General features: G+C 53.5%; 1 protein-coding gene across 1 annotated transcript in view; it reads right to left on the bottom strand.

The window, feature by feature from the left end:
- Positions 1–24,083, bottom strand: part of TOPAZ1 (testis and ovary specific TOPAZ 1) — a 1,918,280-nt gene that overhangs the window by 163,157 nt on the left and 1,731,040 nt on the right. The window lies entirely within an intron of this gene.

Below are 24,083 nucleotides of genomic sequence, written 5' to 3'. Positions count from 1 at the left end.
ACCGTAGGTATTTCCTGTGAGCAGGGTGTATGGGAATATGGAAGTAGGCGTCTTTGAGATCTAATGTGGCAAGGAAGTCGCCTATTGAAGCAGTGGAAGGACTTGTTGAAGATTGATCATGTGAAAGTGATCGGACTGTAGAAATTGAGAGGTCTGAGGTCGAGTATTGGTCTGAGAGTACTGTCCTTTTTGGGGATTAGAAAACACAGGGAGTAAACAACTATCACTTGATGCTCTAGGGGAACTTGTTCTATTGCATGCTTTTGAAGCATTGACAGAACTTCCTGTTTGAGGAGAGTTAGATGTTTTGTGGACATCGAACGCTGTTCGGGCTATATGTTGGGGGGAGTTGCAGTAAGTTCCTTGCAGTAACCATACAGGATAATTTGTCTTACCCACCTGTCTGTAGTGATGGAATTCGAAACAGGTAGGAACTGAGAGTATCCCTCCGACCGGAGTATAATAGTCTGGAGGGATTGGAGGGAAGTCACTGTTTGTTAGTGGGGGAGATGCGAGTGTTTTTTACCTCGGCCTCTCCCTTTGTTGTTATTTCCCCTGTACCTACCTCTGAAATATCCCTTGTAGGGGGATGTTTGTGTGGCTTTTATAGGAGGAAGAAGCAATGTCTGTGCTGATGTTCTTGGATGCGCCTCTAAAAAGAAGCGGCGAAAGGAGCCTCGTGTTGATGGAGACTGTAATGCTCCCATGGATTTTGCAGTCTCAGTGTCTTTTTTCATTTTCTCTAAGGCTGTGTATACAGCTGGGCCAAAAAGTTGTTCCTGATTGAACGGCTGATTCAGGATAGTAGTCTGCACTTCCTGTTTGATCCCAGAAATGCGCAACCAGGCATGCCTTCGTAATAACACACTAGTATTGATTGATCTAGATGCAGTCTGCTGCATCGAGGGCACATTTAATGGATGAGTTTGTGATTAACTTGCCTTCCTGAATCAAATCATTGGCTTTGGAATTGTATTGGTCAGACAAATTCTACATTAGGCTTTCAAGCTCGTCGAAGACAGCCCTATCGTATCTGGCAAGTAATTCTTGTGCATTAGCTATCCCGTCGTAGTCAGCCCTATCGTATCTGGCAAGTAATTCTTGTGCATTAGCTATCCTCCAGTGATTAGCTGCCAGGAAAGCAACTCGTTTGCCTGAAGCGTCTAGTAATTTAGACTCTTTGTCTGGAGGTGGAGCATCACCGGAGGTTTGAGAGTTGGCACGCTTCCTAGCATTGGTCACTACCAGGGAATCTAAGGCGAGTTGGCCTTTAATGTAGGTGGGATCATTAGGGGCGGGTTTATATTTTTTATCAATTTGACGATTGAGAATCCTGGTCCTCACACGGTCTTTGAAGACATCTGGAGCATGTTTGATGACACCTTTCAGCATGGGTAATGTTTGTACTGTCTTTTGTGACTGTGCAAAAGTGTCTACCAGGTAGTCTTTTTCTGTGGGGACTGAATGCATTTGAACGCCATGATATTGGGCAGCTCTATCAATGAGCTGCCTTAAGCCAATGTTGTCATCTGGGGGAGTTGGCCTTGTGGGGTTTGCGTCTGGATCAAGAAGGTCTGGAGGATCTATAGGGTTATTGTAGTTGTCCCATGTGTTCTGTGGTATGAAAGTGTCATTATAAGGATCAGTGAAAGGGTCATTGTTTCCACCCCCCCCCCTAGGTCATCATCGTTCTGTCGTGAGTATGGAGGAAGTATGGGAGACTTTGGAATAGCGAAAGGCTTAGTAGGAATAACAGGAGAAGAGGGTCTTAAAGGTGAAGTTGCACAGTCTCTTTTCTTCACAGGCTCCTGAGGAATGTGTGGGGTGTCCGATTTCCTCTTGTTCTTCGGGATACTGAAAATATGGCCTGTTTCAGGGTCCACATGCAGTGTTTTCAGTTTCGGATCGATGGGATTTGGTAGAAACAGTTCTTCCTCGTTGGTGTCTGCTTTTGGCACTGATTCTTTTGTTCCGAACGTGGTTTAGATTTCTGCTCTGGAGCCTTAGAAGGGGTTTTTGGGTCCTTCATCTTCATGTCTGAAATCTTTTTCGTATCCAATGGTTTTTGAGGTGTCTACGGGTCAGAGGCGTTCTGTTCTTTGGGTGCCGAAGTGCTTGTGCCCAAGGCCTTTTTGGGGACGGCGGGAGTAGGATGTGTTCCCGCTTTCGGCACCGACTGTGTTTTTGGGGCACCGACTTGCGGCTTGCTCGGTCCTGAGCTGCCGGAAGGTTTCTCCTTTGTCTAAAGAGCCAAGCCTGGGTCGGGGCTTCTGAAGTTTTCTTTGGGTCGCAACTAAGGACTTCAGGCAAAGTCTTGACCATATCCTTCTTTTTTTCGGGTGGAGTGATGTGGTCATCGGAGTCGGAGACATCTACTACGGATTCAATGTTGAGATCCTCCGAATCCTCTGCCTCTGGAACATCGGGCCTTCATCTTCTGTCTTTTGGCACCAATGCAGCCCGTTGCACCATAACATGTCGTCGAGCCCAGCTATCACGAATAGTCTTCTTGGACCGGAAGGATGCGCAGGCTTGGCAATTTTTCTCTTCGTGCTCGGGCGAGAGACAAAGGTTGCAGACCTTGTGTTAGTCGCTGTGTGGGAATTTAGCTCCACACTGGGGGCATTTTTTGAATAGAATTTTTTTCATTAGCCATAGGCCCGAATGGCGTTGATAAGCCCAGCGGACCGCATCGACGACTGGAATCGAGTATTTGACTTAGCTATTCGAAAGGAACGCGAACGAATACAATACCGTTGAGTTTGCAATGGTTTGCGCGTCAAAAAGGTTTGTAAAATACGGTACCGAACAGGAGGGCTCAAGTTACAGCCAAACCCGATGGCAGAAAAAAACTATCTGAGGAAGGAGTCAATGTCCCTTGCGCACTATCGTCCAAGGATGGAGTCACCTATCTCGTGACTACAAAAGACTTCTTTCAAGACAACAAGATGTAAGCATCCAAGCCAACACCAGATGGCGATCTATTGAAAAGTATGAATTCTGCAGCTCATATGCCTCGAACGTGCTAGTTACTTACCTTCAGTAACAATATATCTGGTAGAGATGTAGTCTAGCCGCAGATTCCTCAACTTAGAATTATCCCCAGACGTCAGACTGGATCTGGATTTTGTGACGTCAGCGAGGTCATAAAAGTCCCTCCCCGCGCACTGACGTCAGTTTACTTCGGAGAAACATTTCCGCGGCACAATGTGGAGCCATCAACAAAACTGGGAAAGTATGGGAACAGTTTGCGAAGAAGGAAGATCCGTAAAACAAAGAAATAGGATGATTCATAACATCATCATGAAGGACAGTGTCAGACACTGTATACCAACAAACCAAAAAGCAAAGGCAGAGCATCGTTGTGAGAAACAACTCTGCAAAGCGAAGCATAGACCCTCCCCAGAGGCTGAGTAACAAGGGAAGAATGTCCTGACAGACAACAGAAAGACTGTTCTAACAACGCAGAACTGTGCCGGCCAACAAGGGTGGAGCACAGCAAGAACAACAATCCACTGCAAGATGACATTACAAGGAATGGTGCTTTCCCCTGTAGAGATCGAAGGGCCGAGGCACAGCCTAATAGACCCTAAGAAGGCGACTGCAGAGGAGACAAGAAACCCTAAACCGCTGGAGGATGCGGGAGGGAGGGAAAGAACAGGAGAAGACACCACACTGGAAGGACCAGAGTGGAGGAATAGAGAAAGGGAAAAAATAAATACCCATTGAAGGCGGAGCGAAAAGCACCGCTCCACAGGAAGAGAAGCCACCCAGAGGAAGGCGGCTGCAAAGGGCCAAAGTCTGAGAGGATTGCACTAACTGGAGCACCCTGGATAAAGACCAGTGCCAACTGAAAGGAGGCAAGGTAGAGAACCCCACTTGGAAAGGTCCTCGCAGAACGGGGAGGATAGGTGGGCGTTAAGGTATCTGCCATCTCCACCAGATACAACGTTACTAAAGGTAACTCGCACATCTGATAGAGACATCTAGCTGCAGATTCTTTAACTTAGAATAGATACCACAGCCATAACCGGGGGGGTGGGTGGGGGGGAATGAGGTGGGAAAAGATGTGACGGATCAGCCAGTCAGCAACCCAAAAAGCAAAAGACAATGGGAGGCAAGGCATCACAAGACGTCCAGAATGGCGCGAGATCACACCTGTGTGAATACGGGATGGAATAACGACACAAAGTCATACCCCATAACGGAAGAGATAGTTCATAACGAAGAACTACTTTCAGAGCTCAATGGTGCGCTAAGTTGACACCAACCAAGAACTAGAGGACAACATGGAGAGACATAACCAGAGCCTACCAGGAGAACCCATGTAAGGGGGGCCGGACAGACAGCATCCAGGAAGCGAAAGCCAATAGGCAGGAACTGAGCAATGTCCCAGAAGTACATGCGTGAAACATAAGACACGCCAAGTGCAATACTTAGGCACAAGAAAGCAACAGGGGCGGACAGCACCACGCTGAAGCACACCGAGGAGAACCACAACGAAAACATGCATATGGCAGACAGCTACGGAGACAAGAAAGTGGCGTAGCAAAGATGAGTACGGGCAGCCCAATAAGGCAATTTGAAGGCCAAGGGGAGAACGCACCCAAAGGAGACAGAGATGCAGCATCCGGGACAGCCTTCAGCAGAGGAGCTATCCCGCTGTCACACCAGACATAGATAAGGGTGACACCCGAAGGAAAAAGACACATCTGAAGGGTGTGGCATCCGAGGTCCCAAGAGTTCCTATAGGAACCGTGAAGAAGAACACGCATAGCTGTGGAGAACAACATCAGATCTCCAGAACCATCACCTCCGACCCGGAGGAGAAATGCACCCCCACAGAAGAGAGAGACTGTTCAGTACATGAACGGGACAGACAAGACCATCCAGAAGAGGAGGCCCACCCCAGGGAGCGAAACCCCAGGAATCCCTGCTGCTGAAGCAGCAGGAAAAAGCACCAAAGTGCACTACAAACGTGCTAAAGAAAAACACCGCCATGGAGAGCGATGGCAAGCTTGAGTGCAAGGCACCCAAGTTGTCCCCGAAAAATGGGGATTAGGGTCCAGACCTTGCCGAAGCGAAGAGAGGTGTATGAAAAGGTATACCAGACGGACAGCAATCCGTAGGTATATATAGAAAAAGGGACGAGCCATGCGACCAATGCAGCTACGGGCGCTATAGGAGGAACCCGCCGAGTGCACCCGTGGGCAGAAGGCAGCCTCAGAAGAAGCGTGTTCAAACACACTAAAAAGAGTTAGTACAAGGAAAAACCTCTAGAAGAGGAGAATGAGGCACACACGCAAGGCTCAAGCAGGGCGAGACCTGTGGCATGGAGGATGCAGTGCCAGAAGGCACAACACTGAAAACCATCCAAACAGTAAGATAATGACGTCAGTAGACGGGTAGAGCCCAAAGGGGCCTCCACGCCTGTCTGACGCAGAGCTACACAATAGCATGCAGGTAACCCCACCTGGAGTATATCACGCCTCCAAGAAAAAAACAGGGGTACACCGCTTAGGGTAAACCACAGTCAGAGGACAGAACACAAACAACCTGTGGAACATCACCACAGTAGGCTTACTGCCAGCCCAAAATCGCACACTCCAACTGGTGGACGCTGAATGAAAGGGTAACCACACCAGGATAGGAGGACCGGAGATCCGCCAAATACAGGCCTATGGGGAGGGCAAAAGCCTGCAAGGAGGCGCTGAACTGCTGAATTGGCGTGGGTATCAAACTAAAGGACCGCATTAAAGGGCAGGTCAACAAGCCGTTCCCGAATATTCTCCGGGAAGACGTCATCCCGCAACCAAGCATGGTGTCGTAGTGCAACCGAACCGGCCATAGCTCGGCCTAAGGAATCCGAGGTATCTAGGGCCAAGCAGATAGTTAATTCTGCCAGATCACGCCCGTCACGGATAAGATGGTAGAGGTCAACACGAGCGCCCTCAGAGGTAAACGATAGAAGAGACTCAGCAGAGTCCCAACGGGCAGAAGTAGCCCAAGTCAAGACACACACACTGTATTGAGTGAGCGAAAATATTACAACACCAAGACTCCAGCTATCTAGATTCCCGGGAGGGAGGAAGCAGCAGCTGAGGCAAGGAAAGAAAGGCAGCTTACAGAACAACGCCCTGAACGTCTGGATGAACAAATAATGAAACTGGATCGTTTGGAGCAGGGCTGTACATGACAGAATTAGCTACCGGATCACCCAACGCCGGCCGAGCCCATGTGCCCAGAAGGGTATCATAAAGAGAATCTTTGAAAGGCAGAAACGGCTCTATATTCCCCGAACCGTGGTGGAGGACATCCAACAGCGGGTCAACAGGCAGGAGGACTGAAGAGGGCAGCATACCCTTATAAATTGCACACCAGCCTCGGTAGCCCTCCGAGGTGGGGACAGTAACTCATCCGTGGGTGAGGGCTGTAAGCTGAGCCTACCACCCCAAGGTGTTTGTCCAATGAAACGGAGGATTAGACCAATGTCCAAATGAAAGAACCCCATGGACGAATGAGGGTCCTGACGGGGCTCCTGTGGAGGGGGAGAGTCCATGGGAGCCACAAATTCCAAGGGGGGAGAGGCAATGACGGGTCCGGAGTTGATGGATGTCGGGGTGACTCCGAACTCCCTCCGGAAGCTTTCGGAGAGGAGTCAATGATCCGGGTTCGTGGCGGCGCCAGGGCGTACTCGTACGGCACCAATTCTGTCTCGTCCAGCGCTGACTTGGCCTCGTCCGGTGCCGACTTGGCCTCGTCCGGTACCGACTCAACTACAACCAGGACAGGCTCTGGTTCTGAAGAAAGGAACGGTGCTGGAGCCGTGGAGGAAAGTCTACGGCGCCAGACTGATGCCGATTCAGCCTCAACTACAACAGGCTCAGGCTCCGAAGTAAGGAACGGAGCCGAACCTGTGCCGGCTCGGACTCCGAAAAGGCAGCCGCCTGTCCGGAGGGCAGAGGCGGGCTCGGAGCCAAGCTGCGAGCACCAGCAACCACCTGCGGCGCCACAGGGAGCCCCACTGGACTATGCGGTGTGGTAGGGGTGCTATGGGTCGAAGAGGGGACCCAGCTGGGCCACGCCCTGACAACGCAATATCTCCATCATCCCTAGAGGCACAGGGCTCCCTCGGTGCCGGGGGCAAACCCACCGGCGAGTCCACCAGAGACCCGCACGTAGCGTAGAATCAGAGGACGCCCCAGGGAGAGGAGAGGACCCAAAGGAGGCCTGCAGAGCCACGGCATAGGCCGCCATCTGGGTCGGAGACGCCCCCGCGCCAGGGAAAGGCAGATAGGGGAGTGACGACTCCCGAGGGCGCATGTCCGGAGAAATCCGGGACCTAGTGACCCGACAACAGATGGAAGGGAGGACCTCTGCAATATGAGCCGGGACTTACCAGGAAGGGGCAAGAGATGCACACGGGAACCAGACGGCGACCAAAGCTGCAAACGGAACCCACTGCCACCAGGACCTCCCGCCAAAGAGGAGGCCTGGGGCCGTGACGACTCTGACCGGGACAGGCAAGCCAAAAGTAGCTTAGTCCGGCACTCCTGCCGGGACTTCGGCTTGAGTTATTGGCAGGCGTCACAATCCGTTGAGTCGTGGTGTTCGCCCAGACACCACATGCAGCTAAGTTGTGGGTCCGTCGCTGACATTTGCAGTGAACAGGAGGCACACGTTTTAAAGTCCGAAGGCATCGCACACTCTTCCAGCCGCAGATTCCTTAACTTAGAATATCCCAAGGCGTCAGACTGGATCCAAATTTATTTTGCAGCAGCAGCACGTCTGCGCGCCGGGGACGGCGCCACACGACCCCGTCCTGACGTCGTCCACGGACGTGAAGTCAGCGAGGTCATACAAGTCCCTCCCAGCGCGCTGATGTCAGTTTTCTTCGGAGAAACTTTTCCACGGCACAACGCGGAGCCACCAACAAAACTGCGACACCAACAAAACTGCGAAAGTATGGGAACAGTGTGAGAAGGATGACAAATCCATAAAAGAAAGAAGGCGGATGGTGCAAAACATCATCATAAAAAACAGTATCAGCCACTGTCTCCATATAAGTGAAGTAAAGGCAGAGCAAGCTCTGATAAAGAACCCCGCAAAGCGAAGCATGGACCCTCCCCACAGGCGGAGTAACAAGGGAAGAATATCTCAACAGACAAAGGTAAATTGCTAATGCCACGCAGAACTGTGCCGGCCAACAAGGACGGGGCACAGGAAGAACAACAGTCTACTGCGAGAAGGTATGAAAAGAATAGCACTTCGCCTATAGAAAAAAGAGAGGGCCGAAACACAGCCTAGCAGATCCCCAAGAAGGCAACTATAGAGGAGACAATAGCCTGGAGTCAATGGAGAAGGCGGGAGGGAAGGCAACAGGAGAAGAAGAATAAACTCCTGATGATGGTGAATCAAAAGGCATTGTTTTACAGGAAAGAAGCCACCTAGAGGGAGGCAGCTGCATATGGCAATTTTTTAAAGGGGGTGTAACCATGTGAGCACCCTGGAAGAAAACCAATGGCAACTGAAAGGAGGCAAAGTGGAGAAGCCAACCTGGCAAGGTCCTCGCAGAACGGGGAGGATGGGTGGGCATTAAGGAATCTGCGGCTAGACAACGTCTCTACCAGATACTCTGTTACCAAAGGTAAGTACCTTGTACATCTGATAGAGAAATCTAGCCGCAGATTCCTTAACTTATAATAGATACCACAGCCATACTCCAAGGAGGAGGAGGGTCTGCGATAGAACAGAAAGTGCCCGAAGCACTGAGCCAGCAACAAAGTGATGGATTATGGGGAAGGCTGCGGCGGAACAGCCAGACAGAACCCAAGTAGCTTGGAAGAGCAAAAGACAACGGGAGACAAGGCATCCCAAAACTGCTAGAATGCTGCGACACCATACCCGTATGAGATGTATAAACGGCACTAGCCATACCCCAGAACAGAAGAGAGTGTCCAGAACGAAGGAGGAAGGACGACTACTCCCAGCACAATGGTGCACAAAGTGGACAACAACCAAAGCCAGAGGATAACATGAAGAAATGTAACCAGAGCCTGCCAGGCTAGCCCACGGAAGGGAGGCCGGAGAGGCCACATCCAGGAATCGCAAGATGCACAAACTGAGCAACGTCTTAGAAGTACAGGCAGGAACAAAGGACACGTCAAGTGCACACCTAGTCACCAAAGGGGCGAACAGTGTCACTCTGAAGAACGCCGATGCGAGCCACAACTAAAACATGCACAGAGCAGACAGCCACTGAGACAACCAGGTGGGGTGGTCAAGATTAGCAAGGGGCTGCTCAACCAGGCAGCTTGAAGACAAAGGTGAGAACTTACGAAATACAGAGATGCTGGGCACAGCACCTGGGACGACCGGCATCAGAGGAGCTGTCCTGCAGGCACAGAAGACAGTGTAGGGTGACACCCAATGAAAAATGACACATCCGAAGGGAGTGGCAGCAGAGGCACCAAAAGTGCCACTAGGAGCTTTGAAGAGTAACACGCATAAATATTGAGAAGAACCTCTGATCTCCAGACCACGTCCCCCGACTGCGAGGGGAAATTTACCCCCCACAGAAGAGAGGGACTGTTTATTATATGAATACCAAGAAAGGAGCATCCTGAAGCAGGGGTACAACTCCAGGGAGTGGAACGCAAGGAACCCTTATTGCTGAAGATGCAGGAAAAGGCACCGAAGTGCACTTAAACGTACTAAGAAAAGATACTACCGCGCAGAACGAGGGCAAGCCCGAGTACAGCACTGAAATACTCCTTGAAACACAGACACATCGGACCAGGCCTCGCAGTAGCGAAGAGAGGTGGAGATGTAGAAAAAGGGATATCCCCTTGGGAAATCTGTATGTATATCTATCTCTCTCTCTCGAAGGAAGCGAGACAGGACCACGCAACTACGGGTGCCATAGGAGGAACCCACCTAGTGCACCCGTGGCAGGAAGTTGCCGCATTTTGAAACTTGTTGCAATACAGTGAAAACCTCCAAAGGAGGAGAATGAGGCACATATGCAAGGCTCAAGAAAGGCAACCCATGGTGTATAGGAGATAGTGCCAAAAGGCATAACATTTAACACTGTGCAACAGTAAGATAATGGCGTCAGAGGACGTAGAGAGCCCAAATGGACCTCCATGCCCGCCTGATGCATGGCAGAGCTATACAATAGCATACAAGTACCCCACTTGGAGTAAGGCAACTTCCAGAGGCGGCCGCTCCCCCACGCAGCTCCCCACCCCGACTGCAGTGGTATCGTAGCGCTTGGCATTTATTGTGATTGCTGCCTCCTCGCATTGCTCGTACTTTTAAACTGTGCTGCTCTTACTTAGCCGCGCTGCAGAATCGATGTAATTTAATTAATTTGACTCGAACACGCTCATTGGTGTCTGTTGCTGCCGGATTCTAGAAAGTGACAAATCTGAAGCCTGCAGTCAGCGAGTCCGCATTGTGCCTTAATTTATTTAATTTATTGTGAATGCATGTTTGCATAGAGTAGTACTGCCCAATCCAATTTGGTTATTTTGCCAGCAGCCATCTTCACGTTGGTTGTTGTGCCTCCTTGCTCGGACCTACACCCCGCCCTCGGCCTCCCAGCTGTCCCTCGCTCCCACTGAGTCTCCTGCCCCGACCCTCTGCCATCTCCTCTGTGACCGTCCTGATACTTCCAGAGGCGGCCGCTCCCCCACGCAGCTCCCCACCCCGACTGCAGTGGTATCGTAGCGCTTGGCATTTATTGTGATTGCTGCCTCCTCACATTGCCCGTACTTTTAAACTGTGCTGCTCTTACTTAGCCGCGCTGCAGAATCGATGTAATTTATTTAATTTGACTCGAACACGCTCATTGGTGTCTGTTGCTGCCGGATTCTAGAAAGTGACAAATCTGAAGCGCGCAGTCAGCGAGTCCGCATTGTGCCTTAATTTATTTAATTTATTGTGAATGCATGTTTGCATAGAGTAGTACTGCCCAATCCAATTTGGTTATTTTGCCAGCAGCCATCTTCACGTTGGTTGTTGTGCCTCCTTGCTCGGACCTACACCCCGCCCTCGGCCTCCCAGCTGTCCCTCCCTCGCCCCTCCCCCCTCCACTATCCATTTATGACAGATGCATTTGCGCGCAGCGTCCACGCGCAGCGGACGCGGCCCATGCGCGCCAAAGGTAAGCCCGTCCGCGCCCGGCCCGCGCCCAGCGCCAGACCCCATGGCCCTCGCAATACCCAGCCCACAAGATACACATATAATGCCGCAACTCTCCTCGCCCTCAACCCCGGACGCACACCACAATGCTGCGAAGCCACCCCAGGACGGACCCACGGCCCATTCGCCTGCCGCACCTGCAAGTTCACCTGCTCCAGGACCCTCACCAGATCCACTTCCTTCAGACATAGCTCCGAATCTAACCACCTGAAGTGCTTCCTGCTAAACACCCGCTCGATCCACAGACACGCCACTGAACTCTGGGACCTACTCGACACTGCATCACCGGACATCGCCTTCCTCACTGAAACTTGGATGAACACATCGTCAGCACCCGACATCGCTATAGCCATACCGGACGCTTACAAGATCATCCGAAAAGACCGCACCAACCAAACAGGAGGAGGCATCCAACCAAACAGGAGGAGGCATCGCCATCATCCACAGGAACACCATCAAAATCACGACCAGCATCGACGATAACCTTGCTACCGCCGAACATTTCCACTTCCAGATCCACACCGACCCCAGGACCACACTTAGAGGCACCCTCATCTACAGGCCACCAGGAACCCGCACTAAATTCAGCGATGACATCACTGACTTCGTCAGCCCACATGCCCTCGCCTCCGAGAACTACATTCTATTAGGAGACCTCAACTTCCACCTCGAAAACAAACAAGACAGCAACACCAACTCCCCTTTGGACAACCTGGCCAATCTCGGACTCAAACAACTTGTGGACACCCCCACCCACGTAGCCGGGCACACGCTCGACCCTATCTTCACCTCCAGCAAGCACATTTCCTTCGACCGCACCACAGCTCTCCATCGGACGGACCACAGCTGTGTTCACTTCAGCTACAAAACCACCTTGACCCACAACTGCACACAACCTATTCCTCGGAGAAACTGGAACAAAATCACCTCTGACCAACTCCTCACATCACTCAACCAAAACCCTCCCACCCTCTCGTCGGACCCAAACCAAGCGGCCACCAATGTCAAGCAATGGATCACCCACAGCGCTGACGAATTAGCTCCCCTGAAAAAGCACCAGATCAATTCAGGCAATAAAAAGGCCCCCTAGTTCAATGATGACCTTAAAAAATCCAAGAAGCTATGCCGCACCCTAGAGAAAACATGGAGAAAAAACCCAACCACCGACAACATGGCCACCCTCAAGGCAGCCACCCGCAAACATCACCAACTGATTCGATCCACCAAGAAATCTGCTTTCAAGGATCGTCTCGACAACAACGCCCACAACAGCAAGGAACTTTTCAACATTGTCAAAGAATTCACCAACCCCGCCGCAGCATCTAACAACATCACCCCCTCCCAAGACCTCTGCGATGCGCTATCCTCCTTCTTCTACAACAAAATTGCAGACATCCACAACAGCTTTGAGAACACTCCCTGCGAACTACCCTCCCCACCCTCCTCAGATCCCACACCGCCAACTAACTACCTCAGCGCCTGGAACCCAATCACCACCGAAGACACCATCCGCCTAATGAACTCAATCCACTCTGGCTCGCCAACCGACCCCTGCCCCCATCACATCTTCAACAAAGCTGACTCCATCATCGCACCCCATCTCCGCGATGTCATCAACTGCTCGTTCAACTCTGCCACCTTCCCAGAAAGCTGGAAACACGCCGAACTCAGCGCCCTCTTGAAGAAACCCACAGCAGACCCAGCTGAACTAAAAAATCTACCGAACCATATCCCTCCTCCCCTTCCCTGCCAAAGTTATTGAGAAAGCCATCAACAGCCAGCTCGCCGCCTTCCTTGAATCCAACAACTCCCTCGACCACTCACAATCCGGCTTCCGAGCCAAACACAGCACCGAAACCGCCCTCATCGCAGCTACAGACATCCGAACGCTACTGGACAACGGAGAAACAGGGGCCCTCATCCTACTCGACCTCTCCGCCGCATTCGACACAGTCTGCCACAACACCATTATACAACGCCTCAGCAACAACGGCATACAAGGAAAAGCCTTGAACTGGATCATCTCATTCCTCGCCGGGAGAACTCAAAGAGTCCGACTTCCCCCATTCAACTCTGATGCCACTGAAGTCATCTGTGGAGTACCACAAGGATGATCACTCAGTCCCACCCTCTTCAACGTTTACATGAGTCCATTCGCCTCCATTGCGCGTCAACACAACCTCAACATCATCTCTTACGCCGACGACACCCAGTTAATTCTTTCCCTCACCAAAGACCCTAACACCGCCAAAACCAATCTTCACGAAGGCATGAAAGAAGTAGCCGAATGGATGAAACCTAGCCGCCTAAAACTCAACTCAGACAAAACGGAGGTGCTCATCCTAGGATCATCCCCCTCCGCCTGGGACGATTCATGGTGGCCTTCCGCTCTGGGCACAGCACCCACACCCACTGACCACGCACGCAATCTGGGATTCATCCTAGACTCCTCTCTCTCGATGTCCAGACAAGTCAACGCAGTCTCATCCTCCTGCTTCAACGTACTTCGTATTCTCAAAAAGATCTTCCGTTGGATCCCCCTCGAAACAAGAAAGACTGTCACCCACGCACTGGTCACGAGCCAACTGGATTATGGTAACACAGTATACGCCGGAATCACAGCAAAACTTCAGAAGAAACTCCAACGCATCCAAAATGCATCAGCAAGACTCATACTGGACATCCCTCGCCAAGATCACATCACCGGACACCTAAAAGACCTCCACTGGCTTCCCGTCAACAAGAGAATTACATTCAGTCTTCTCACCCACGCACACAAAGCTCTCTACAAACTAGGACTCGAATGCCTCAACACTCGACTGTCCTTCTACACACCCACCCGCCAACTTAGGTCGTCCAATCAAGCCCTCGCCGTAGTCCCGCGCATCCGAAAATCCACCATGGGGGGCAGGTCCTTCTCCTTCCTTGCAGCCAAGACCTGGAACTCACTCCCTACTCACCTCCGCCTTACACAAAACCACATCTCCTTCAGAAAAGAACTCAAAACCTGGCTATTCGACAAAAACTGAACCCCCCTTCCCCAAGCGCCTTGAGACCCTCTGGGTGAGTAGTGCGCTATAAAAATCCCTGAACTTGAACTTGAACTTGAAAAACACAATGGAAACACATCTTAGGGCAAACCACAGTCAGAGGACAGAACACAAACAACCTGTGAACCACCGCCTCAGCAGGCTTACTGCCAGACTAAAAATGCATAGTGCAACTGGTGGATGCTAAATAAAAAAGGGTAACTACCCTAGAATAAATGGAGACCTGCAAAATACAAACCTATGGGGGAGGGCGAAAGCCCGCAAGGAGGCGCCGGACAGCTGAATCGGCGTGGGCAATAAACAAAAGGACCCTATCAAAAGGTAGGTCAACAAGGCACTCCCGGATATTCTCCGTAGGGCAACCGAACCAGCCATAGCTCGGCCTAAGGAATCTGCAGTATCCAAAGCCGAGCGGATTGTAAATTCCGCCAAATCACAGAGAAGATGAAGGAGGTCAATACGAGCATCCTCAGAAGTGGCCGATAGAAGAGACTCGGGAGAGTCCCAAAGGGCAGAGGTAGTCCGAGCCAAGGCACACACTGTATTTAGTGAGCTGCGCTAGTGGAAGCGCAAATGTTACGACCCCACGACTCCAGCCATCTGGACTCCCGGGAGGTAGGAAGCATCAGCTGAGGCAAGGAAGGTAAAGCAGTTTGCAGAACAAACCCCTGAACGTCTGGGTGAACAAATAAGCTAACTGGATCATGTGGAGCAGGACGGTAGTGGTGCAAGATAGAACGAGCCACCGGATCACCGGAAGCTGGCCGAGCCCAGGTGCCCAAAATGGCATCATAAATAAAAGCTTCGAAGGGCAGAAGTGGCTCTACATTCCCGAACCATGGTGGAAGCCATCCAGCAGAGGGTCAACAGGCAGTGGGAACAAAGGGGGTTGCATACTTAGAAAACGAGCGGCCAAAGAGACAACCCTAATGAACAACGCACCGGCCTCTGTAGCCCTCCGAGAAGGGGACAGCAACTCATCCGTGGGCGAGGGTTGTAAAAACAGTCGCCCACCCCAAGGAAGTTGATCAATAAACTGAGGATGTGACCAATGCCCTAAAGAAGGAAGCCCCACTGACGAATGAGGGTCCTGATGGGGATCTTGAGGAGGCGGGGATTCCGCCGGGGCCACAAATTCCAAGTGGGGAAGAGGCAAGGACAGATCCTGCGTCGCCGGACGTTGAGGCGATGCCGAACTCCCCCCCGGAAGCCTCCAGAGAGGAGTAAAAAATCCGGTGTTGGGGCGGCGCCAGGGGGACTTCGGTTGGAGCCGACCCTGCCCAGTCCACCACCGACTCTGCCCCATCTGAAGCCGAGTCGGCCTCGTCCGGGGCTGTCTCAACGTCAACCACGACAAGCTCCGGTTCCGAAGAAGGCGATGGCGCCGGAGCTAGGGAGGTAAGCCTACGGTGCCGACCCCTAACAGGCAGCAGCCTGTCCGGAAGGCTGAGGTGGGCTTGAAGCAAAGCTTTGAGCACCAGCAACCACCTGGGACACCACAGGGATCCCCACAGGAATATGTGGATCGGCAGGGGTGCTATGGGTCGGAGAGGGGGACCCAGCCTGGCCGCGCCCTGATGACGCAATATCTCCATCATCCCTACCGAAGCCGCAAATGGAACCCACTGCCAGAGGGACCTGCTGCCGATAAGCAGGCCAGTGGCCGAGACGACTCAGACCGGGACAGGAGAGCCGAAAGCAGCTTCATACTGTGCTCCCGCCGGGACTTCGGCTTCAGGTGTTGGCAGGCGTCACAATCTGTCGAGTTGTAGTGTTCGCCCAGACACCACATACAGATAAGGTGTGGGTCCGTCGCGGATATTTGCTGCAAACAGGAGGGACACGTTTTCAAGCCCGATGGCATCGCACACTGTTCCAGACGCAATGCATCAAAAAGGGGCCTAAAGAACAAGTTACTTACCTTTGGTAACGATATATCTGTAAGAAACATTAGTTAGTGTTAGATTCCTTACCTTAGAATATCCCCAGGCGTCAGTCTGGATCCGGAAACTTTTGCGTAGCAGTACCCCTGCGCGTCGGTAGGCGTCGTCTGCAGGCGTCCCCTGCGGCTCCGCGTCCGTCGTTGGCGTCGTGCGCCGTGATGACGTCGCTGGAGTATATAGACGCCTCCTCCGCGCGCTGACGTCAGTTCTTTGCACACAGCATTTCCGCGCCAGGAGACGCAGAGCCATGAGAGAACCAACACTGGTGCCATGTAAAACTAGGGCCCTGAAAGGGATGACCTTAACCCTAGGTATCAGTTCGCAGAACGGGGAGGATGGGTGGGTTCGGTAAGGAATCTAACACTAACTAATGTTTCTTACAGATATATCGTTACCGAAGGTAAGTAACTTGTTCATCTGAAAGAAACACGTTAGTGTTAGATTCCTTACCTTAGAATACATACCCCAGCAATACCAACCCCGGTGGTGGGTCTGCGAACCAATACAAAACTACACCAGAAAGTCCTGGAGGACAGAACGGCCAAAGAAGCCATCCCTCCGGACTTGACTGTCCAGGCAGTAGTGCCTCGCAAATGTGTGCAGCGAGGCCCACGTAGCCGCTTGGCAAATGTCCTGCAAGGGGACTCCCCGGCCCAGGGCAGTAGTAGCCGCCGTGGCCCGAGTGGAATGGGCCCTCAGCCCAACAGGAGGCTCCTTCCGAGCCAAAGAGTAGCACGCTTTGATGCAGAGGACGACCCATCGAGAGATGGTACGTTTACAAACCGCCCGTCCCTTCTTCGCACCCACGTAGCCAAACAGTTGGTCATCCACCCGGAACTGGCGTGTGCGATCCATGTAGAATGAAAGCGCACGTTTTGGGTCCAGACGGTGGAGCCGCTCTTCATCCTTTGAAGGATGCGGAGGCGGGAAGAAGGAAGGGAGGGTGATGGACTGCCCGATGTGAAAGGCCGAAACAACCTTGGGCAGGAAAGAAGGTCTAGTCCTCAGAACCACCTTATCAGGATGAATGGACAGGAAAGGAGGTTGGACAGAAAGAGCCTGGAGCTCACTCACTCTCCTGGCAGAGGTGACGGCAACCAGGAAAGCCGTCTTTAAAGTCAGGAGACGGAGAGGACAAGAATGAAGGGGCTCAAAGGGAGCACACATCAGGAAGGTCAGAACCAGGTTCAAATCCCACTGAGGCATCACAAACGGAACAGGTGGAAACATGTGAGTGATGCCTTTTAAGAACCGAGTTACAATCGGGGATTTGAACAAAGAAGGCTGATCAGGAAGCCTCAAAAAGGCAGAAAGGGCAGAAAGGTAGCCCTTGATAGTGCCCAGAGCAGAGCCCTGCTGGGCGAGAGAAAGAAGAAACAGAAGAACCTCCGAAAGAGGGGCAGAGAGAGGATCCACAGCCTTTGCTGTGCACCATGCCACAAATCTGTTCCACCGACAGGCGTATACCGACTTAGTGGAGGAACGCCTGGCTGCCAGAATAACATCACAGACTTCAGGAGGCAAGTCAAATGGCCTCAACTGCCGCCGCTCAATCTCCAAGCATGGAGGTGGAGATTGGACAGGTTCGGGTGGAGGACCGTCCCCTGCTGCTGCGACAGAAGGTCCTCCTGAAGGGGCAGGCGGATCGGGGGACCGACTGACATGCTGAGTAGCTCGGGATACCAGTACCTTCGAGCCCAGTCCGGAGCCACAAGGATAACTTGGGCCCGGTCGCGCCTGATCTTCTTCAGCACTCTGGGCAGAAGTGGTATAGGCGGAAAGGCGTATAACAGACCGCAACTCCACTCGCGCCGAAAGGCGTCGCCGTGCGAGTGCCGTCTTGGAAACTCCAACGCGCAGAACTGATGACATTGCGCGTTCTCTTCTGTGGCGAATAGATCTAACCAAGGCTCTCCCCATTGCAGAAAGATGCCTTGCGCCACGTCCGAGTTCAGACGCCATTCGTGATCCATCGAGCACCGACGGCTGAGTTCGTCCGCCCTGGCGTTCAGAGAACCTGCCAGGTGTTGAACCGTCAGAGTCACGCCCTGACGTTCCAGCCATTGCCAGAGGCGCAGAGCCTCCTGGCAAAGGGTCCACGACCCCACTCCGCCCTGTTTGTTGCAATACCACATGGCGGCGGTGTTGTCGGTGAACACCTGCACTACACTCCCGTTGACAAAGGGGAGGAATGCCTTCAGTGCCAGACGAATCGCCCGCAGCTCCAACAGGTTGATATGGAGCCGGGACTCCGCCGGAGACCAGATGCCTCTGATCTCTGCCTCTCCCAAGTGGCCACCCCAGCCCTGGAGGGACGCGTCCGTCACGACAACGTGCTCCGGTTGGGGAAGGGAGAGGGACTTGCCCCTGACCCAATCGCGGTCCGTAAGCCACCACTGCAGTTGTCTCGCAGTGCCCTCCGAGATCAAGACGTGGTCGGACAGGTTGCCCTGATGCTGGGCCCACTGAAACTTCAGGTCCCACTGCAGAGCCCGCATCCGCCACCAGGCGTGATGCACCAGAAGGATGCAGGAAGCCATCAGTCCCAGCAGCCGCAGCGTCAACCTGACCGAAACTCGGGATAGCGGCTGAAAGATGGGAATCAAAGCCGGAATATCCCGAACCCGCCGTTCCGGAGGATAAACCCGAAACTGCGCCGAGTCCAGAACCGCTCCGATGAAAAGGAGCTTTTGAGAGGGACACAGGTGTGATTTCGGCACATTGATGGAGAACCCCAGGTCGTGCAAGAGGTCTGCCGTCATCTGAAGGTGGTGGACGACTGTCTGGGGCGAGCCCGCCTTCAACAACCAGTCGTCTAGGTAGGGGAAGACTGAAACCCCTAACCTGCGCAGATGGGCTGCGACCACCGCCATCACCTTTGTGAACACCCGTGGGGCGCTGGTAAGGCCGAAGGGGAGCACGATAAACTGAAAGTGCTCCAGGCCTACCGTGAACCGCAGGTAACGCCGGTGGGCCGGCAGGACGGGGATGTGAAAATAGGCGTCCTGCAAGTCCAACGCTACCATCCAGTCTTGCGGGTCTAGAGCAGCCAAGACCTGAGCTAACGTCAACATCTTGAACTTCTCCTTCCGGAGGAAGCCGTTGACGTTCCTTAGATCCAAGATAGGACGTAGGCCCCCCTTGTCCTTCTTGGGCACCAGAAAGTAGTGGGAATAACAACCACGCCCTACTTCTGGCCCAGGAACGCGCTCGATGGCCCCCTTGGCCAAGAGGGCCGTAACTTCCTCCTGCAGAAGTGTCAAGTGGTCCCCCGACACACGGTGGTTCTGCGGTGGCATGGCTGGAGGAGAGGTCTCGAAGGGGAGGGAGTAGCCCCTTCGGACAATTTGCAGCACCCACCTGTCCGAAGTGATTGTACGCCAGTGAGCGTGGTGATGGCGAACCCTGCCACCCACTGGCGTCACATGGGGCCGAAAGCACGGACTAGGAGGATTTTGGGGTAGATGCTGCGGGGGAGGGTGTGGTCTGACCCCGCCGTTGTCCCCGACCGCCACCACGGCGGTTTCCACGGCCGCCACCGCGTTGAAAAGATTGTTGCGGCGCGTGGCTGGCAGCACGTGTGGGGGCGCCCCTTCCTTGGCCACGAAAGGGGCGAAACGAACCCGGTTGCTGACGCTGGGTCGAGAGACCCAAGGACTTGGCTGTGACCCTGGAGTCCTTGAAGCGTTCCAGCGCGTGGTCCGCCTTGTCACCGAACAGGTGACAGCCATCAAACGGCATGTCCATCAATGTACTCTGGACATCTGCCGAAAAATTGGCGGATCTCAGCCAGGCGTGGCGACGAATCGCCACCGTCGTTGACATAGCTCTGCCTAGCGAGTCGGTCGTATCAAGACCACACTGTATTGAATATTTCGCTGCATCTCGGCCCTCAGCCACAGCCTGACCGAGTTTTGCCCGCACCTCCATGGGGCATTCTGGCAGCAGTTCCGCGACCGTATCCCACACAGAGTGGGTGTAGCGGCCCAAGAGGCAGGCGGTGTTGCAAGACCGCAGGCCCAAACTAATGGACGAGAAGACCTTCTTGCCAAATTGGTCATACCTCTTGGATTCCCGGTCGGGTGGGGCCGACGGGAATGCGGACTGGGAGGTCGAGGCCTGGATCACCAGACTCTCAGGAGTGGGGTGGGAAGACAGGAACTTGGGGTCGTCCGGACAAGGACGGTGGCGCCTGGCCACGTTCCGATCGACAGGCGCACCTGAAGCGGGCCTGGACCACGTGCCCAACAGAACGTCCGACAAGGCTTCATTAAACGGCAGCAGAGGCTCCTGTGGGCATGACTGCGGTTTGAAGACCTCGGTGAGGATGTTAGGCCTCACGGCCGCGACGGGGAGCTCAAGGTGTAAGGCCTTGGCAGCCCTCATCAGCACCACAGAATATGCAGCTCCTTCCACCGATGCCACGGAAGGAGGAGAGATCAAACCAGGGTTAGGAGAGTCGTCCAGACCACTGGCATCCCCCAAGTCACCTGTCCAGTCCGGGTCATACTGGCACTCGCGTGACAGAGGGTCCTCGGACCCCTCCCAACCTTCACCGAACTCTTCATCTTCTCCGTATTCGGAGTCAACGATGTAGACCGGCTCCTCGGGGTTCATGGGCCCCATCGGCGCCGGGACCGGCGTCGAGCGACGCCCGTCCGGCCCCGCGTCCGTGAAGGTAAGGGGACGGCACCGCCCGGAGCCGGCGCCGGAGCCCCAGTGCCGCCCGAAGCCGGCACCGAGGAACCGGCGTCGCGCGGAGGCGGAGCCGCGGGCAACCCCGATGGAATCGGCGCCGGGTTGGATGGGCGTCCATCCGGCGTCGACCCCGAAGGCCCTAGCGGCGCCGGGATCGGCGCCGCCGGAATCGGAGCATCCGACGGCGTCGAGGTAGGGTCAGCAGAACCGCTAGGGCCCCCGGACGGGTTCACTGGGCCCGTAGGCGCCGTGGAACCCGCCGGAGGAGACAGGGCCCTCATGGCCATGAGGAACGCCTCTATCTCCTCAGGCGTCGCACCGTGCCCAGGGACCTGAGGGTATGGGGCAGGCCGCGCCGGCGACTCTTGCGGAGCCGCGGGGTTGGGGTCACCCGAACCCCCGGCCGCATCGCGCGAGCGTCGGGGGGAGTCGGGGGTACGATGACGACGCCCCGACTTCTTGTGTTTCTTACCTGACCAGGATGACGAGTGGTGTCGACTTCCGGAACGCTCGGCGCGGCCCCGCGACCGCTCCCTCGAACGCTCTCTCGACCTCCGGCCGGACCGGGACCGCTCCCGGTCCCGACGTGGGGCCGACACCCGGAGCTCCAGTAGCTTGCGGGACCGCTCCCGTCTAGCTTTGCTGGTGAGGGCCTGGCAGTCGACGCAGGAGTCCACGTCGTGGTCGGGGCCCAGACACCGGAGACAGAGGCGGTGATGGTCTGTGACCGACATCGTGCGCTCACAGTCATCACAGTGCTTGAACCCAGGCATCCTAACAGGCACAAGTGATAACAACTCGAAAAAACTTGGTCAAAGACCGGAGTACTGCTCTTCAGATCTGCGTCCACTGGCGCGGAAAAAAGAAGAACTGACGTCAGCGCGCGGAGGCGGCGTCTATATACTCCAGCGACGTCATCACGGCGCACGACGCCAACGACGGACGCGGAGCCGCAGGGGACGCCTGCAGACGACGCCTACCGACGCGCAGGGGTACTGCTACGCAAAAGTTTCCGGATCCAGACTGACGCCTGGGGATATTCTAAGGTAAGGAATCTAACACTAACGTGTTTCTTTCAGATACAGGCCATAGGAACTGCTTACTCTGGACCCGCGTTGCACGCGGAAATGGACGTCAGAGCGCCGAAAGGAACTTATATGGCCACGCTGACGTCAAATCCGTGGATGACGTCAGGGCGGGGTCGTGTGGCGCTGTCCCCATGGCGCGCAAAGGAAAAAGAATTTCAGATCCAGTCTGACGCCTGGGGATATTCTAAGTTAAGGAATCTGCGGCTAGATGTCTATCAGATGCGAAAGCGTCAAAGGGGCGTGGAAACAGGCCAGAGGAATAGCCTACTCCAGATCCGCATTGCACGCGGAAAAGAAGGAAACTGACGTCAGCACGCCGGGAGGGACTTATATGACCTGGACGACATAAGGGCAGGGTCGTGTGGCGCCGTAACCCGGCGCGCAGAGGTGCCGCAGCAAAAACGTTTCCGGATCCAGTCTGACGCCTGGGGGTAATTCTAAGATAAGGAATCTGTGGCTAGATGTCTATCAGATACATGGTTTTCAACGTCAAAAGTCTCAGGGGAAAACATCGCAGCCAATCAAAAGGTGTGCAATCCAAAACATGGCAACTAAGTTCAAGTCCCATTGCAGCATCACATAGGGCGTTGGCAGAAGCAAATGTTGTAAACCTTTCAAATATCATATTACAACAGGTGATTTAAATAAAGAAGGCTGATAAATAGTCTTTAACTGTTCCCAAAGCAAGTCTTTGCTGGGTCAATGAAAAAAGACAGCTTGGTTTGCAGTGGATCAATTGGCCAGGTGCCACACGAGCTACAAATCTGTCCCAATGACTGGTGTACATCAATTTTGTGGAGGGATGCCTCGCACCAAGATTACAATAACGACCTCAGGAGGAAGGTCAAAGGCTGTCAACTGCACTAACTCAATCTCTAAGCATGGAGATGCGCATAGTGCAGGCCTGTGTATAGTAGCCTGCCCTGCTGCTGCAATAGAAGATCCTGCCGACACGGCAGCTTGATTGAGGGACAGATGCTCATGCCCAAAAGTTCTGGGTATCACACTCTTGTGGCTCAATTTGGTGCCAATAGGATGATGTGGGCCCTGTTGTTCCTGATCATCTTCAGAACTCAGGGCGCGAGATGCAGCCGTGCGAAGGCATACATGAGTCCTGAGCTCACCTCTATGCAGACTACATCTCTAAGCGAGAGCTGCCTTGGAAACTCCAACAAACAAATGTGCTGACATTGCCTGTTCTCACTGTTGCAAAAAAGATCGAGTTAGGGTTCTTCCCATTGACGGAAGGCGCCTTGTGCCACCTCCGTGGGCAACTGCCATTTGTTATCCGCTTGGTGTTGGTGGCTGAATCTGTTGGCCCTGGCATTTGCAGAGAAATTCCCTGGTGGTCCAACCACTTCTAAAGGCACAGAGTCACCTGACACAGGGTTGAAGATCCTACTCCAACCTGCTTGCTGCAGTGCCACATGGCAGTGGTGTTGTCTGTGAGCCCATGCACTAGCCTTTCTTTTATAGTGACCATGAAGTCCATCAATGCCAAGCGAACCACCCTCAACTTCAAAATCATTTATATGGATTTGAGTCTCTGCCAGATACAAGAGGCTTCTGATATCCACCTCTACCATATAGCCCCCTAACCTAGAAGGGATGCAACCATGACCACTGTAAAATCTGAGTGGGGTAGGAAGAGAGGTCTTCCACTGACCCAATCATGGTCCAGTAGACACCACTTTTACAGTTCCCTCCAAACTCTGCATACAATCCAACAGATTCCTGTGGTGCTGTTTTCACTGGGACTTAAGGTCTCATTGCAGATACTGCATATGCCATGGCCTTGCCAGCCAGGCCAGCAGGATGCAGGAGGCCAACAACCACAGCAGCCTCAGTCATCCACACAGAGATCCAAAAGAGAGGCTGAAACATCAGCATCATAGCCTGAATGTCCTGAACTCGGCTCTAAATAAAGCCACCCGATGGAAAACAATGGGCGGGCTGTGAGCCGCTGTGAGCCCTATACACAACTGCACTTTGTAGTATGTTTTGGAGAACGACAGAAGTTCTATAAAAACGTACTATAAAATGCTATTCACGAACTGAAATTTTGCAGCAGCTTACACCTTTGTAGTAATTCCCTAGCT

This window comes from Lissotriton vulgaris, chromosome 10 (assembly GCF_964263255.1).
Source record: "Lissotriton vulgaris chromosome 10, aLisVul1.2, whole genome shotgun sequence".
NCBI lineage: Eukaryota > Metazoa > Chordata > Amphibia > Caudata > Salamandridae > Lissotriton > Lissotriton vulgaris.
This window is presented reverse-complemented; position numbering and strand designations above follow the sequence as displayed.